Source organism: Oryctolagus cuniculus, chromosome 3 (genome assembly GCF_964237555.1).
Source record: "Oryctolagus cuniculus chromosome 3, mOryCun1.1, whole genome shotgun sequence".
In the NCBI taxonomy this organism is placed as follows: domain Eukaryota; kingdom Metazoa; phylum Chordata; class Mammalia; order Lagomorpha; family Leporidae; genus Oryctolagus; species Oryctolagus cuniculus.
The window spans coordinates 171,304,634-171,319,061 of NC_091434.1; the positions used below are offsets into that span (position 1 = coordinate 171,304,634).

The 14,428-nt window shown below is 42.5% G+C and overlaps 1 protein-coding gene across 6 annotated transcripts in view; it reads right to left on the bottom strand.

Moving 5' to 3' along the window:
- The window catches only part of CNOT4 (CCR4-NOT transcription complex subunit 4), a 137,517-nt gene extending 126,176 nt beyond the window's left edge, over window positions 1-11,341 (bottom strand). For all 6 annotated transcript variants that reach the window (XM_008258152.4, XM_002711994.5, XM_008258151.4 and 3 more), the window contains exon 1: window positions 11,087-11,341. The gene's annotated coding sequence lies outside the window, so the exon portion shown is untranslated. The remainder of the gene's footprint in view (window positions 1-11,086) is intronic.
- Between the last annotated feature and the right edge of the window lie 3,087 nt (window positions 11,342-14,428).

The following is a 14,428-nucleotide window of genomic DNA, read 5'->3' on the forward strand; positions in this document are numbered from 1 at the left end:
ATCAGCGCGGTGTGCCAGCCGCAGCACGCCAGCCACGGCGACCATTGGAGGGTGAACCAATGGCAAAAGGAAGACCTTTTTGTCTCTCTCTCTCTGTCCACTCTGCCTATCAAAAATAAAAAACAAACAAACAAAAAAACTTAAAGATACAAAATAAAAAGCACAGAATACACCATACTATTATTCAAAGTTCTCCAAAGCTACTGAAAATATTGCTAGACATGATAAAAGCAAGAACAGAAATAACATTCTTTTGTTAGCATGAATATATTAAAGTACTCTCTTTTTTTTTTTAAATTTTAAGATTTTATTTATTTGACAGGTAGAGTTACAGACAGAGAGAGAGAGAGAGACAGAGAAAAAGGTCTTCCATCTGCTGGTTCACTCCCCAAGTGTCCACAATGGCCAGAGCTGGGCAGATCCGAAGCCAGGAGCCAGGAGCTTCTTCTCAGTCTCCCATATAGGCGCAGGGTCCCAATCACTTGGACCATCTTCCACTGCTTTCCCAAACCATAATAGAGAGCTGGATGGAAAGAGGAGCAGCCGGGACTGGAATCGGCACTCATAGAGGATGCTGCCATCACAGGTGGAGGCTTAGCCCACTACCCTACAGCATTGACCCCTACTCTCATTGTTTTTATCATGATCAAAATGGATGTAAATATGATGCAGACAGAAAGTATCTACCTTAAAGAAAAAACAGAGGGTTTTTTTTTTCGTTTTTTTTTCTTTTCTTTTCTTTTTTTTAAAGAAAAATCACGTCTAGGAATAGGTCCAGTATGACAGAAGAGATTTTAGAAGAAATTCCTGGGGCCAGTACTATGGCGTTCCAGGTTAAGCAGCCTCCTGCAGTGCCAGTAACCATATAGGTGCCAGTTTGAGTCCCAGCTGCTCCTCTTCCTGTCTGGCTCCCTGCTAACATGCCTGGGAAATCAGCAGAGGTTGACCTAAGTCCCTGGGTCCCTGCACCCACATGGAAGACCCAGATGAAGATCCTGGCTCCTAGCTTTGGACTGGCCCAGCACTGGCCATTGCAGTCATTTGGGGAGTGAACCAGTGGATGGAAGCAGTCTCTCACTCTCTCTCTCTCTCTGTAACTCTGCCTTTCAAATAAATAAAAATTAATATTTAAAGAATAGAAAAGAACTTCCATTAGGAAGGTTTAGGTTCCACTAAATATCTTAAACTATATATGTACAGCTAGACCTACCTACATGGCTACAAAACCTTTTAAAAGGTTTCAAAAGACTGAGAATTCATGGAGCTATTTTTAATTGATTGCATAAAATTAAAAACTGAAAGGCAGAAGCTCTTCCATAAAACAATACTGACATATGAGCAGAAGGGAGCACCATATTATTATTAACTACTCTTTCCATTTCCCCCCAACCCTTCCAAAGCAGTGAAGTCGTGAATCTGTCGGAGTTTGAGCTAGAGAGATTAAAATGCACAAGCCTGGACAGGGACACTAGTTTGATTTAGAAAAGTCTAAACACTATTGCCTTTCTAACTAGTAATAGTAGTCCGAGAAAAGAAATCTTAAAGCATATAGCTAAAGGCAGTAAAGGAGACAGTGCCATCAACACCTTAGGCACAAGAACCATTATTAAAATGTGAAGCCTTCCCACTTGATTTTCTGCCTCTCTTCCCTTCTCTGAGGAGATAAAACACCTACCCTCTGGCTATCCCAGAGATGCCCACAGCCATTCACACAAAACCAGCTTCCTCCCAAGCACTGTATGAACAAAGAAAACTATGTAAACTACTAATAATTTGAGATTAATTCAATTAGTCTCAAATTCCCAAACTATCTGGAATAGAGCACTGAGTCATTTTCTCTTGCATCTCTGTGACACTCAGAAATGACTGCGTACTTCAAGGGATTAGACAAAAATGTCTCGGGGACAAGACTGGATTGGTAGCTACCAGTGAAGATACTCTCATACACTAAGGTTCAGGTCGGAGCTGTGGCACAGCAAGTTAAGCCGGTATATGGAGCACCAGCATCCCACATGGGTGCCAATTCGTGTCCCAGCTACTTCACTTCTGATCCAGCACCCTTTTAATGTGCCTGGGAAAGCAGAGGAAAATGGCCCACATGTCTGGGTCCCTGCCATCCGCGTGGGAAACGGGAAGAAACGTGGGCCATTGTGGCCTTTTGGGGAATGGAAGATGGAAGATCTCTCTCTCTCTCTGTCTCTGTAACTCTTTCAAATAAATAATTTTTTTAAAAAAATACTGCATATTTGATATTAACTTCTCTCCCAAACACTGGGAGCAATTAGAAAGGCACATGATCCTTTTTAATATTCTCCCATACACAAGGAACCTCAACTCAACCTTAAATCAAAAATCAACACATTAAAGCCCCCATTAAAACAAATCCCCAAAGAGAAGGCAGTGAGTTTTTACTGTAATGGTCATACTTAATAGTACACAAGATCAGCTACATAAAGAAGTTAAAAATAGCTCTTTATGTTACAAGTATTAGGAACACTAAGAATAGGAGAAATGACAACTTAAAACAGATTACAAGTTTCCTTTATCCAAAATGCTTGGGAACAGAACTGTTACAGATTTTGGGAATATCTAGGTACACATAATGAGATATCTGAGGATACAACCCAACTCTAAACATGAAAGTCACTTATGTCTCCTATATATGTCTTCTTATACACAAAGTCTGAAGATAATTTAACATGGTATTTTTAGTGAGTGTGCCTTTTGACCGCAACACACACATAACATGAAATCAGATGTGGAATTTTCCACTGTGGCATCATGTCAAAGCTCTGAAAGTTTCAGATTTTGTATTTTCTATTTAGGGGGTACTCAACCTGTTACTTCCCAATAACGTGCTATATGACTTCATTATCTTTATCATTATTAAAATTTACCAAGTACTTAGAATGTAACAAAAGGAAAGAAAATGGTTAGTAAAATTAATTTTTACAGTTGTAAACATATTGGGCTTGAGATATTTTCAGACTTGGTGGTGAAAATCTTTGAGATCTACATGGTAATTTAGTAAATGAGGAATACCAGAAATATTGAAGGATGCAAGAAGAAAGTAAGTACAACACAATATTATTCATGTAACACTGACAAAGTCAAAAGAAATCTAATTTTTTTTCTAGCTTTAAAGTAAAATTTTCCTTCACAAAACAAAGAAAACATACTATCGAGAAACATAACAGCTGCATAAAGTTGGCTTCTCAGTGGCTGGGGTTGTGGCACAGTGGGATAAAGCCCTGGCCTGCACTGCCAGCATCCCATATGGGTGCCAGTTCAAGCTTTGCTGCTGCACTTCAAATCCAGCTCCCTGCTAATGTGCCTGGGAAAGCAGTGGAGAATGGCCCAAGTCCTCGGGCCCCTGCACCCACGTCGGAGATCCTGAAGAAGCTCCTGGCTCCTGGCTTCCGACTGGCTCAGCTTTAGCTGTTGTGGCCATTTGAGGAGTGAACCAATGGATGGAAGACCTTTCTCTCTGTCTCTACCTCTCTTTGTAACTTTTTCTAATAAACAAAACTTTAAAAAAAAAAAAAAAAAAGGAAGTTGGCTTATCAAAGAGTCAGCAAACCAAAACAAATAAAAGAATATCTTTAAGGGTTTCAGAACTAAAAAAAATAGTAACAACCAAAGCAAGGGTAGATATTTAAACATGGGCATTTTTATATTGTCTTTGAAGAATAACAATAATATAAAAAGTAAGCCAACAAATAAATTTTCATTTTATAATATCCCTACATTTTTCTTTAGCCTGCTGATCTAAACTCATTTATTCTTACAGGAGTTTGGATCTGGTAATATTTAATGCCTCACTTATCAGACTTTTCTGCCATTCTTTCTGCTCTAACCAGGCTATTACTAAACTTTTAAAATACAAGTAATATTTACTGGTTATGGTAATTTACAATTCTCTCTTCTGAACTAACACACAGGAAACAGATGAGGCATCAATTTTTTCTTCTGTTCAATCTCTTACTATCATATATTATTTATTTTCCAGGCTCTTATTCCCCAGTGAATAAATACCTAAAATTATTCAAAAACACTGGCAGGGGCAAGTGGTGCCTACCATCTACAAGGTCACATGGGAAGCCTGCATCCCATCAGAGTGCCTGGTTTGATGCCCAGCTCTGCTCCTGATTCCAGCTCCCTACTAATGAGTACTCCACTGCTAAGGCTATAGGTGACGGGTCAAGCTGGGTCTCTGTCATCCATATGGGAAACCTGGATAGGGTTCCCAGCTCCCAGCATCAGCCTGGCCCAGCTCCAGCAGTTGTATGCATCTGAAGTGTGGACCAGCAGATTGAAGCTCTCTGTCTCTCAGCTTCTCAAATAAATTGAACTTTTTTTTTAAGAAAATTCAAAAACACTGGTAGGAAGTCTCCTAATGAAGTTCTCTGAGCTGTTATCTGAGTAATCATCTATTACTTCATTTCCAAAACCTGGGCTTGGATAACAAACCGCAACTTACTATCAAAGACAAATATACCGCGTTTCCTCAGTCCTCTCAGCTCCCAAACTAGGGTCACATTTGAGTATAAGAAACTGAAGGAAAGACGGAAGCAGCTAATTTCAATTCTTATACAATTTCCACCCTAATCTCTCTCAGAAGGGCCCCTAACCTTAAGCCTGGTCTTTAGTTTTTCAAACAGATCTCAATTATTGGGGCCAGAGCTGTGGCATAGCAGCTTAGCCACCATACCATGTGAACACCGGTTGGAGTCCCAGTTGCTCCACTTCCAATCCAAATCCAGTTCCCTGCTAATGCACCTGGGAAAAGCAGTGAAGGATGACCCAAGTGCTTGGGCCCCTGCACCCACATGGTGGAGACCCAAAAGAGGCTCCTGGCTTCAGCCTGGCCCAGCCATTTGGGGAGTGAACTAGGGGATGGAGGACCTCTCTCTGTCTTCCTCTCTTTCTCTCTCTCTCTCTTCCTATCTCTCTCTCTCTCTATAATCTGGCCTTTCAAATAAAGTAAATCTTTTTTTTTTTTAAATATACAAAACACACCAAAAATTGAAAAAACATGAATTGGGGGAAAAAAACTATTGATTGCAACATACACTGCACACTACTGAAAAAGCAATCTTTCGTAAAAAATCACGTTGTCTCCTGTTCCCTAACAACCTCTTCTGACTCCTCATTATTTAGCAGAAAGAATTTAACATGACACTAAATACACCTTTCATAATGTAGTTTTACCCCGCTTACACAAACTTACCCACCACCATTCCCAAAAATTAACACTATTCCACAGAGATCAGACTCCTTACATCCCCTCACATCACGCTAGTCCCCAAGACCAAGTGTTCGCTCACGTGTCAACCCCAAGTAAGGAATGTATGGAATGTTCTCCTTTGGGAGATGCTCTGACTATACAGATAATATTCTCTATTCCAGTCCCACTTTCTCCAGAAAGCCTCTCTCCTAGAACCTTGGTCTAGAGATTCTCCCAACAAACACGCAGGACTGAAGATGATGTATTCCTTAGTATTATTATGTATTCCTTCTTATTTATATGCTGCACTAGAAAGTGCTACTCTATTATCTTAACAGTGTTTCCGACAAGATTGTGCCACTTTTCAATAAATGCGCCAATAATAAACACCCTAAGACTATTTGAAAAGCTGATTTAATAATTTCGATTTTAAAAATCCAGATTTTGTTTTAATCAAGAGTTATAATATAAATGAAATAATGTGATGGTCAAGATTTGTTCCAAAATAATGCAAGACAAAGAGTAAGAGGAGGAGGGATAAAGTAAGTGGGGTTACAGATAAAACTAAACTGGCTATAAGTTAATAAACTTTGAAGCTGACTGATTGGTACATAGCAGTTCACATCCACTTTTGCACTGTTACAATTTTGCACACAAAGTTTTTTTTTAAAAAGTAGTAATAATGTCTTTACTTCATTTTAAATGACAAAGCCAAAAGACATCATAACTACTTGCTTCACTCAACAAAATGTAGGTCCCCATCGAGAATAAAGAAAAAAGTTTCTGGAAAGACTTCATTTGACACAGAACTTGCAGTATCCTAATTCTCATCTAAGAATTAATGAGAGTAAGTTAGAGGCAAAAATAAAACCAAAATGGAGGGGGATTTCTATTAAAAGACAAATTAATCTTACCACCAAAGTAATACATTTTATACTACAAATTTTCAATTATGGCATTCACAAAATGGCCCACTGAAATTAATTGCTGAAAATAAAAAACATCAGAAAAATCATAAGCAAAATACAGGAGGCAAGAAATCTTTAAAAAGTGAAAAAGTTGCCACAACCAATGTTTAATAACCCTATGTTAGCGTCATTTCAGGAAATTCATAATACAAAGAAATCTAACAGGGAATCGGTCAATAAAGTCTTAAGTAATCAGAAAATCACACCTCCTCTTTATTCCAAGGACTGAAATTCCAGATATTTGGCTTAATGATAATGTACCTGTTGAGGTTTAATGAATGTTCCACCTCTGATATTTCAGTCCATGGTTACTTTTCACAATTTAAACACTACTTTCCACTAAAACATCATTTACTAATTCCTTCCAAAAGTAGTAATATGGCACCTACCACTTTTATTCTTCCACTTGCACTGCTTTTTTCACCTTGACTTCCCCCTCCACCCCAAACTGGCTACATCTGCAGCCATTCTGATTATGCTGATCTTCAATTATACTCTATAATTTCTTTAAAAACTCAAGAGATAAGATTTTAGCAAACATAACTTAAAAAGAAATATTTGTTGGGACAATATCTGACATATTCACCTATACAAATAGTAAGGTTTATTCAAATAGCAATATATCGTTTGCCCACCATCTGGTACAATTAAAACAGGACAACCTCCCAGGGTATAAACAGTTTAGTAAAGAAGCTATGCTCACAGATAAACTTCCTAGAACGAAAAGAAACTCATTCACATACTATCTGTAAGTTAGGTATTTCTCACAAGTAAAATTAACCATCTTTTTTAGTAGCATGTAAGTTAATTTCTCTCTTCTGATAAAAAACAAACATGCAACTAGAATCTCAAATAGTGTTGAAATTTTCCATAAACAGTTTTCTGATTGAAAAATAAAAGAATCACAACATAAAAAAGAAACGTGTGGGTACAGGAGCCTGGAGGTAAGACACCCAGATCTATGGGAAAGTGCCTGATGATTCTGTCTTCGGCTCCTGATTCCAGCTTCCTGTTAATGCAGGAAAACTGAGAGGCAATGGTGACCACTCCAGTAATCGGGTTCCTACTACCAACCTGGGAGACTTCAATTGAATTCCCAGCTATGGCCCTAGCAGGCCCAGCCATTGTGGCCATTTGGGTAGTAAACCAGCAGAGGTGAGCATGCGCTCACTTGCTCCCTCGCTCCCTCGCTCTCTCGCTCTTCCCCCCTCTCTCCCTCTCAAATAAGAAATGTGTGACAGAATCCATTAAATTACTGCATTGAAAAAGTTAACATTTACCATATAATCTCCTAGAACAAAGAATCCACGAAACTAGATTGAAAACATTTTTGAAATAAGTTATTTTAGAAAACCACTAAATACATGATTTTAAAAGTTCCACTTCTTTCCTTACATCGCCAAAATAAGTCAATAAATTATACTACCTTTATAATTTGCATACTATCAATTTTTGAGAAATATATATTAAATCTCCAGAAAACTGTCACACTTTATTCAAGGATGGGTACTTGCAAATTTTTCCTAACATCTTTGAAGGAACATAAAATTTATAAAATCTCAGAATGTGTTAGCAAGTCTTATCCACTACATACTATTCCAGTGGGATGAAAACCATTTACAAGATCCATTTAGATGAAGAAATCCTTTGAGAAAAGTATGTAGTACATTCTAGTTATACTGTTTCTAGAACAGCAAATATCTCTAACCTATTTCCCAACTGTTTTCTTAGGTACTAACAGAGTTGCATGTAACTTTTCACAAAAAGTCAAGACAGTATTATAGCTACTGAGAGCAAGCTAACTTAATTTTCAGCAGAGGCTGAAGTTTTACAAATTAAAACTTTCTATCTCACTTAGATGGTCTATAAAAACAATAACACTGAGGCTTAAAAGTCACATAAGTGTTATCTTCAGCTACATAAAGAAATCACTAAAATCAAGAAAGCAGCTTCATTTTAAAACTGGGAGTAGGCAGGAGGAAAAGGGGAAGACCTCTAAAACCAAACGACTTGAACTGAGATGATGTTCATTTCATTCTCTTAAGACATAAAAACCATTTTTAAAATAAAACGCCCTGATGCTAGAAGTGTGTCCTCAGGTAACACTCTTTCTTTTCCAAAATAGTGAGTTGAAAGCTATCACCAGTACTTCCATTTAGACTGAAGTTGAAGGACATTGCAAAACAATTTTATCTCCCTGTTTGTTTTAACTGTCACATCCTAACAGAATTAAAGATTTGTCTGTGCAACTTTCTGAAAACAAATTTTATAATAATCCATCTTTAAGTCATGTTCAAAATTCTTCTTGTAGAAATAACCTATTCATTTGAAGAATTCGGCCGTTGATTGTGGCATAGAGTATTTCAAATTACCAGAAGAAACCATGCAAGTATGAAATTGTAATGATCATACCATCACAACTAAAAAACTATACAAAAATATTAAAAATCTCAGCTCCCTACTTTCCATCCAAATGTCAAAAACCTTTAAGTATCTTCTTCAGGCAGACTGAAGATCCAAAGTAAGTTCATTTTTTTTTAATTTAGAGGACTGAAACTAAGAATCTGATGACTACCAGCAAAAAGTAAGAGAGGAGAAAACTGAGAAAATAATTAGTGAAGTAAAAAAGCTTTACCAAAGAAAAAGATGTATTAAAATCATTTCCTCCTTCTGCCAGACAAACAGTCCTCTCCTAGAACACACTGCTACAACCCAGCCAAGTATGACTGCCAAGGGTTTCTAAACCTGTGTATGGATTGTTCAAAGTAGACAGCTTCTCCACCAGCATGAGCTATTACTGAGGAGATGAAGAGCAACTGTAGTGAATACACTTGTACTGATAAACTGCATTTAAGCAATATTTTTTTAAACCTTAAATTACAACCTAGGACAAGGTTTGTTATATAAATTATTTCCAATTCTCAAGAGTAGGGATTTATTTAGTTTCCCCAAATCAGGACTTAAATAGTTGACAGGAAAGAAGAAGTTTTATAAACAGCTTTTCTAATCTTAGCTTACTTTGGGTAAAACAGACCATTTATCACAATCAAGCAAATATAATGCCAGGTTTAAGATTCAAGCCTTACAGGTAAAATTTGCAAAAAATTACAATAAGCCAGTAATGTGCAAAAGTAACTAAAGGGAAACTGTATTCTATTTACATTTAAAGTATTCTTACTTTTGCAAGTAAGAGATGGATTCCTGCAAGAGATTGTTACTATAAACATTCTTACACATATCTTAAGAACATAATGTCTTATTTAAACTTGACATGTATGTATCTTATCTACGTAATCCTGTTTGCTTTTCTGGTAGTTCTTTTCCACAGTGGGTCTGCAGAAAGGCTCTTTCTTCCCATTGTGCCATTAGTCAGAATATTTCAATTTTGCTTTCTTCAAAACATGGACAGCGCAAGCCACCTCTCACTTGTAGTTTTCTGCTCCCTATTGCAGACAACAACCACAGGGACTGTCACCAAATACACACAGGCGTACAGCTTTGTCATTACTTTTCCCAGCCCCCTTCTTTTTTAAAGAAAAAAGATAGATAGATAGATAGATAGATAGATAGATAGATATGAGTGATTTAGGCTTACAAAGACTAGATTTTCTTCTGGGATACATAATAGATTTTCAAGAGAAGATAACGTTTTGGGATAACTATCACCCTAGAAGTGTCTAACAGAACTTTCCAAATCCAAAAATACTGTATAAACCTGATATTAGCTGGAGAGGAATTTTCCACTGAAACCATAAATAAAATATGTCCTCAATGAAGCTGAACATCAATATCACTCACTTGGTCAATAATCAATTCTGAACACAGAAGGGGTCCGTAACTCACATCTCATCAGAATAGCATCTATATTTGGGTGTGCAGTTCGCAGACGAGCCTTGGGGTACACCAGATTTATCTTACTTTGCAATGTTCAGGCTACTACTTATTGGTATAATCAGAGCCCACATTAAGTGTCCTGGGGAGAGGCAATTCAGCATGGAAAAAGCAGTGCAGAGAGGGAAAGAAAAGACAACACAGCGAGTCCTCGACACACAGATCGCCGAAAGCCAAACGTAGCCGCTCCTTCCCCGGCAGCCCCCACTCCCATCGCTCCACAGTGTGCTACCTCGCTCCAGTCACTTCCCAACTTCCTTCACTCCTCCAGGACCGAGCCGGGGCAGCCCTCTCGCCCGAAGTCTGTGTCGGAAGAGGCGAGGGACGGGCAGTCCCCCAGCAGGCTGAGGAACAGGTGGGTCGCAAGGAGCAGCGGCGGCACGAGCGAGACTCTTAGGGGCGGCTGCGGGATGACAGATGCGGTTCACGGAAGCCGGGCTGCACATCGGAAGCCGCCCCACGGAGGCAGACAGACCCGGGGGGACCGGCTGGAGGCGCCGCAGGGGGCGAGGGCGAACTCCAGAGTGGCAGCAGCGGAGCCAGAGGCCAGCGGCGACGACACGGGTCAGAGTGGGAGTGATGGCTCTGGGCTGGGGGGACCGGGGCCGGCGCGAAAGGACGACAGGGAGGGGAAAGGGGCCGGGGAGACAGGGAGGACCGAGACCCGAGGATCTGCCCCTAGAAAATCGCAGCGGGGGGAGACGCCGGGGAGCGGCAGCCGCCTCGCCCTCCCCAATTACAGAAACGATCGAAGGGGAGTCGGCGCTGGCCGCCGCGCTGCCTCCTGCCCCGCTCCCTTTTCCTGGTGCTAACTGCTGTGGCGTAGAGGGCTGAGGGAGAGAGAGGAGGAGGAGGAGGAAGGCCGAGGAGGAGGAGGCTGAGATGAGGCGGGGGGTGGGGAGGAAGGGGGGTGCGGCCTGCACAGTCCCAGCGAAGCCTCCGCTCTCTCGTAGCCGGTCAGCCCCGGGTTTCCCCTAAGCCCAGCCCCGCATAGACTCACCCGCCTGCCTTGCCTCGCTTTTCCCTTAGACGACTCCGCGCGCTGCCGCGTCCTCACAAGAGACCACTGAACGAGTGTCGGGGAGAAAACTCTTCAGAACCGGGCCTGATTGCTTCAGCGAGTCCGACCTTTACGGCTGAGAGGGAGACTCTCAGCTTTCGGTGGGTTCCACAGCCAGACGGGCCACCATCTTACATTTGGGTAAGACTCCTCTGGCCTCCGGTGCGCAGGCGCACGCCGATCCAGCCGGGAGGGGCGGGGGAGGGGCGGGAGGAGCGGCCGGCGGGCGAGTGGGAGGTTGCGGCGGCCTCTCCCGCGGCTCCCTGGGAGTTGTAGTCCTCGGAGGGTACCCGCCCAGGGGCAAGCTGGGAGTTGAAGTCCTCAGCCTTGAGGGCGGACGGGCTCGCCCACCTCACGTGGCTGTGAGACTGACGCCTTTCTTCGTGTTTTGCTTCCTCCTCAGGCGGCGTGTGCTGCCCCAATGTCATTTGTTCGGCGGTTGTCGTTAGCGATTCCGTGTGCTGAAATGCGGTAAACCGAAACTCGGGGCGAGCCTAGCCAATGTGAGGGGCGCCGGGGACCTGTCTTGGCCGCCGCGCCCAACTGAGGGCTCTCCAGGGGGCGGGGAGGAGGTGCAGGCAGAGCGCGGGATTCGACCTGGGGCGAGAACTGGAGACCGGCGTGGGTGTGGGTGCGCACCCGGAGCCTGAACTCGTGTGGGTGCGCACCCGGAGCCTGAACTCGTGTCCCCGTCTCCGCGCAGTCCCGGGGGCACCGCCCTGGAGCCCAGCCGCCGCGCGAAAGCTCCGGAGCAGGGATGTCCTGTGCGGGTTGCACGGGCGAGATGCATGGACTCCGAATACCGTGTGTTTCTGGACTGAAGAACACCGTGCGGACTTCGGTGCACGGTAGCGTTAGGCCGGGGTCCTGTCTGAACCGCCGAGTGCTCCCGGCGCACCGGCTGCAGGCCCGGGGGGGGGGGGGGGGAGGTGAAGGAACGCGACCCCAGCCCCCTCCAGCACCCAGGAGTGCGCGATCCCAAAGTGGTCCCTCGGCTTGGCCCCCTCGCACTCTGCTGGAAGTGGCGCTCCGAGCAGTCCTTTTAGCGTGTGAAGTGTATTTGCCCGTTCGTGCCTCTGATACTCACGGAGCTCCTCCTGTGTGTCTGGCACCGTGTTAAACTTTCGGGATACAGCGGTGGTCAAAACGGGGTCGCTATTCTAGTGTAAGGTAAGGGTGCGGTCAGGGACAGGCAGCAATCCATTCAAAAAAGACATTCTTAAAATGGGTGGTGGGGCGTAACTGATAAGGAAAATGTTTAAAACAAAGAAGGGGAGTAGGGAAACACGTTGCACTTTTAGGTCTATGAACCTAATCTTACTGGGACAAAAAAAAAAAAAATTGGCTTCCAACCCAGAAACAATGATTATTTGGTGTAAATTTAAAATATGAAGTTCACATTTCACTGTAAACTTTAAATTACAAAACCAAAATGGTTAACTAGTAAGGAAACTTGGGAAATCATTTGGATTCGTCTTTAGATAAAATTATACATTCAGTATAGGTGACCCATAATTTTTTAGCCATATGTTTATTTTTCTTGATAACCAATTTTATAGTGACATATAAATAAAACAATGAAAAGGGTGAAATAGAATCGTCTCCATTATTGAAAATTAGAAACCTTAAGGGCCTGCGCCGCGGCTCACTAGGCTAATCCTCCACCTTGCAGCGCCGACACATCGGGTTCTAGTCCCGGTCGGGGCACCGGATTCTGTACCGGTTGCCCCTCTTCCAGGCCAGCTCTCTGCTGTGGCCCGGGAGGGCAGTGGAGGATGGCCCAAGTGCTTGGGCCCTGCACCCGCATGGAAGACCAGGAGAAGTACCTGGATCCTGCCATCGGATCAGCGCGGTGTGCCGACCGCAGTGCGCCGGCCGCGGGGGCCATTGGAGGGTGAACCAACGGCAAAGGAAGACCTTTCTCTCTGTCTCTCTCTCTCTCACTGTCCACTCTGCCTGTCAAAAAAAAACAAACAAAACAAACAAACAAACAAAAAAACCCTTAAGAACTGAAAGAGGAGTGGATGTCATGGCACAGCAGGTTAAACTGCCACCTCCCCACACTGCAGTGCCTGGGATCCAGTTCTGCCTCCACCTCTGACCCAGCTTCCTGCCAATGTGCACTCTAGGAGACAGTAGATGATGGCTCAGGTTCTTGGGTCCCTGCCACCCACATGGGAGACCTGGATCTAGCTCCTGGCTCATGGCTTCAGGCTGGCCTGGTCCTAGCTGTTGTGGGCATGTGGGGAATGAACCAGCAGATGGAAGAATTCTCTCACTCTCTCTCCCTGTTTTTCAAATAAAATAGATAAATAAGCTAAACACACACACACACACACAAAACCCCTGGAAGGGATAAGCATCACCTGATCCAGTGGTGATCTTATTTTACCCAAAAGTCCTTTGAAAAATATTTTCATAGTGTCTCTCTTATTAGCCTAAAATGAAATTCATACATAATATAATTACATACACACATGATTTTGTTTTTAAATACTGCTCTATTTAAAATATGCAAGGGAACTATATTAAGATGATCTGCGTTTCAGTATATAAATGCTCAGGCATGACTGAGAAAATAAAATTAAGGCACCATTTTCAAACATAAAATCCCACGCATATGGAAGCTACAAATGCCAACAGACACTAGTATGGTGTTTTGGCCACCTCTGATGGACAATACTCACCTGTCTTCATTGTTCACTATAGATGCATTCCCAGAACATTCACCCTGCAGTAAACCAAACATGTGAAGTGAGTTGCCTTTTAGGTTCAGATAATTATAAGCAGCTTTCATCTACAAGAGATATTTAAAAAGTCCTGAGGAATGCATGCTGGGAAAACAGTTTCGCATTTTGCAGGATGTCTAGCAGACCTTGCACCTGTAGGTACCAGGCCAGCAGTACCTCCTAGAGTATCCAACACTAGGGGGCAATGCCACACCTACATTGAGCGTCATTCATTTATGGACACTGACAGGAAGTGACAGTTCTTAAGTCACCAAAGAGTGACAGGGTTACCACCCTTTCAGTTCAGTGCTCCTTCTACTACACTATATTTTACCATTTCTTCATATACATATGTTTGCATGTATAATTTGATGTAAGCTTACTACCCATGTGACCCTAAGAAGAATCTTTTACCTTTAGACATTGTCCCCGGTGTTGGCAGGTCACCGAAACTGGTCAGCGGTGGACTCTCAGTCCTCGTAGAACATAGTGCCTAGTACAGAAAGCAGAGATTGATCATTCCTATAAATCAATACAAATCTTTAAAATTCCT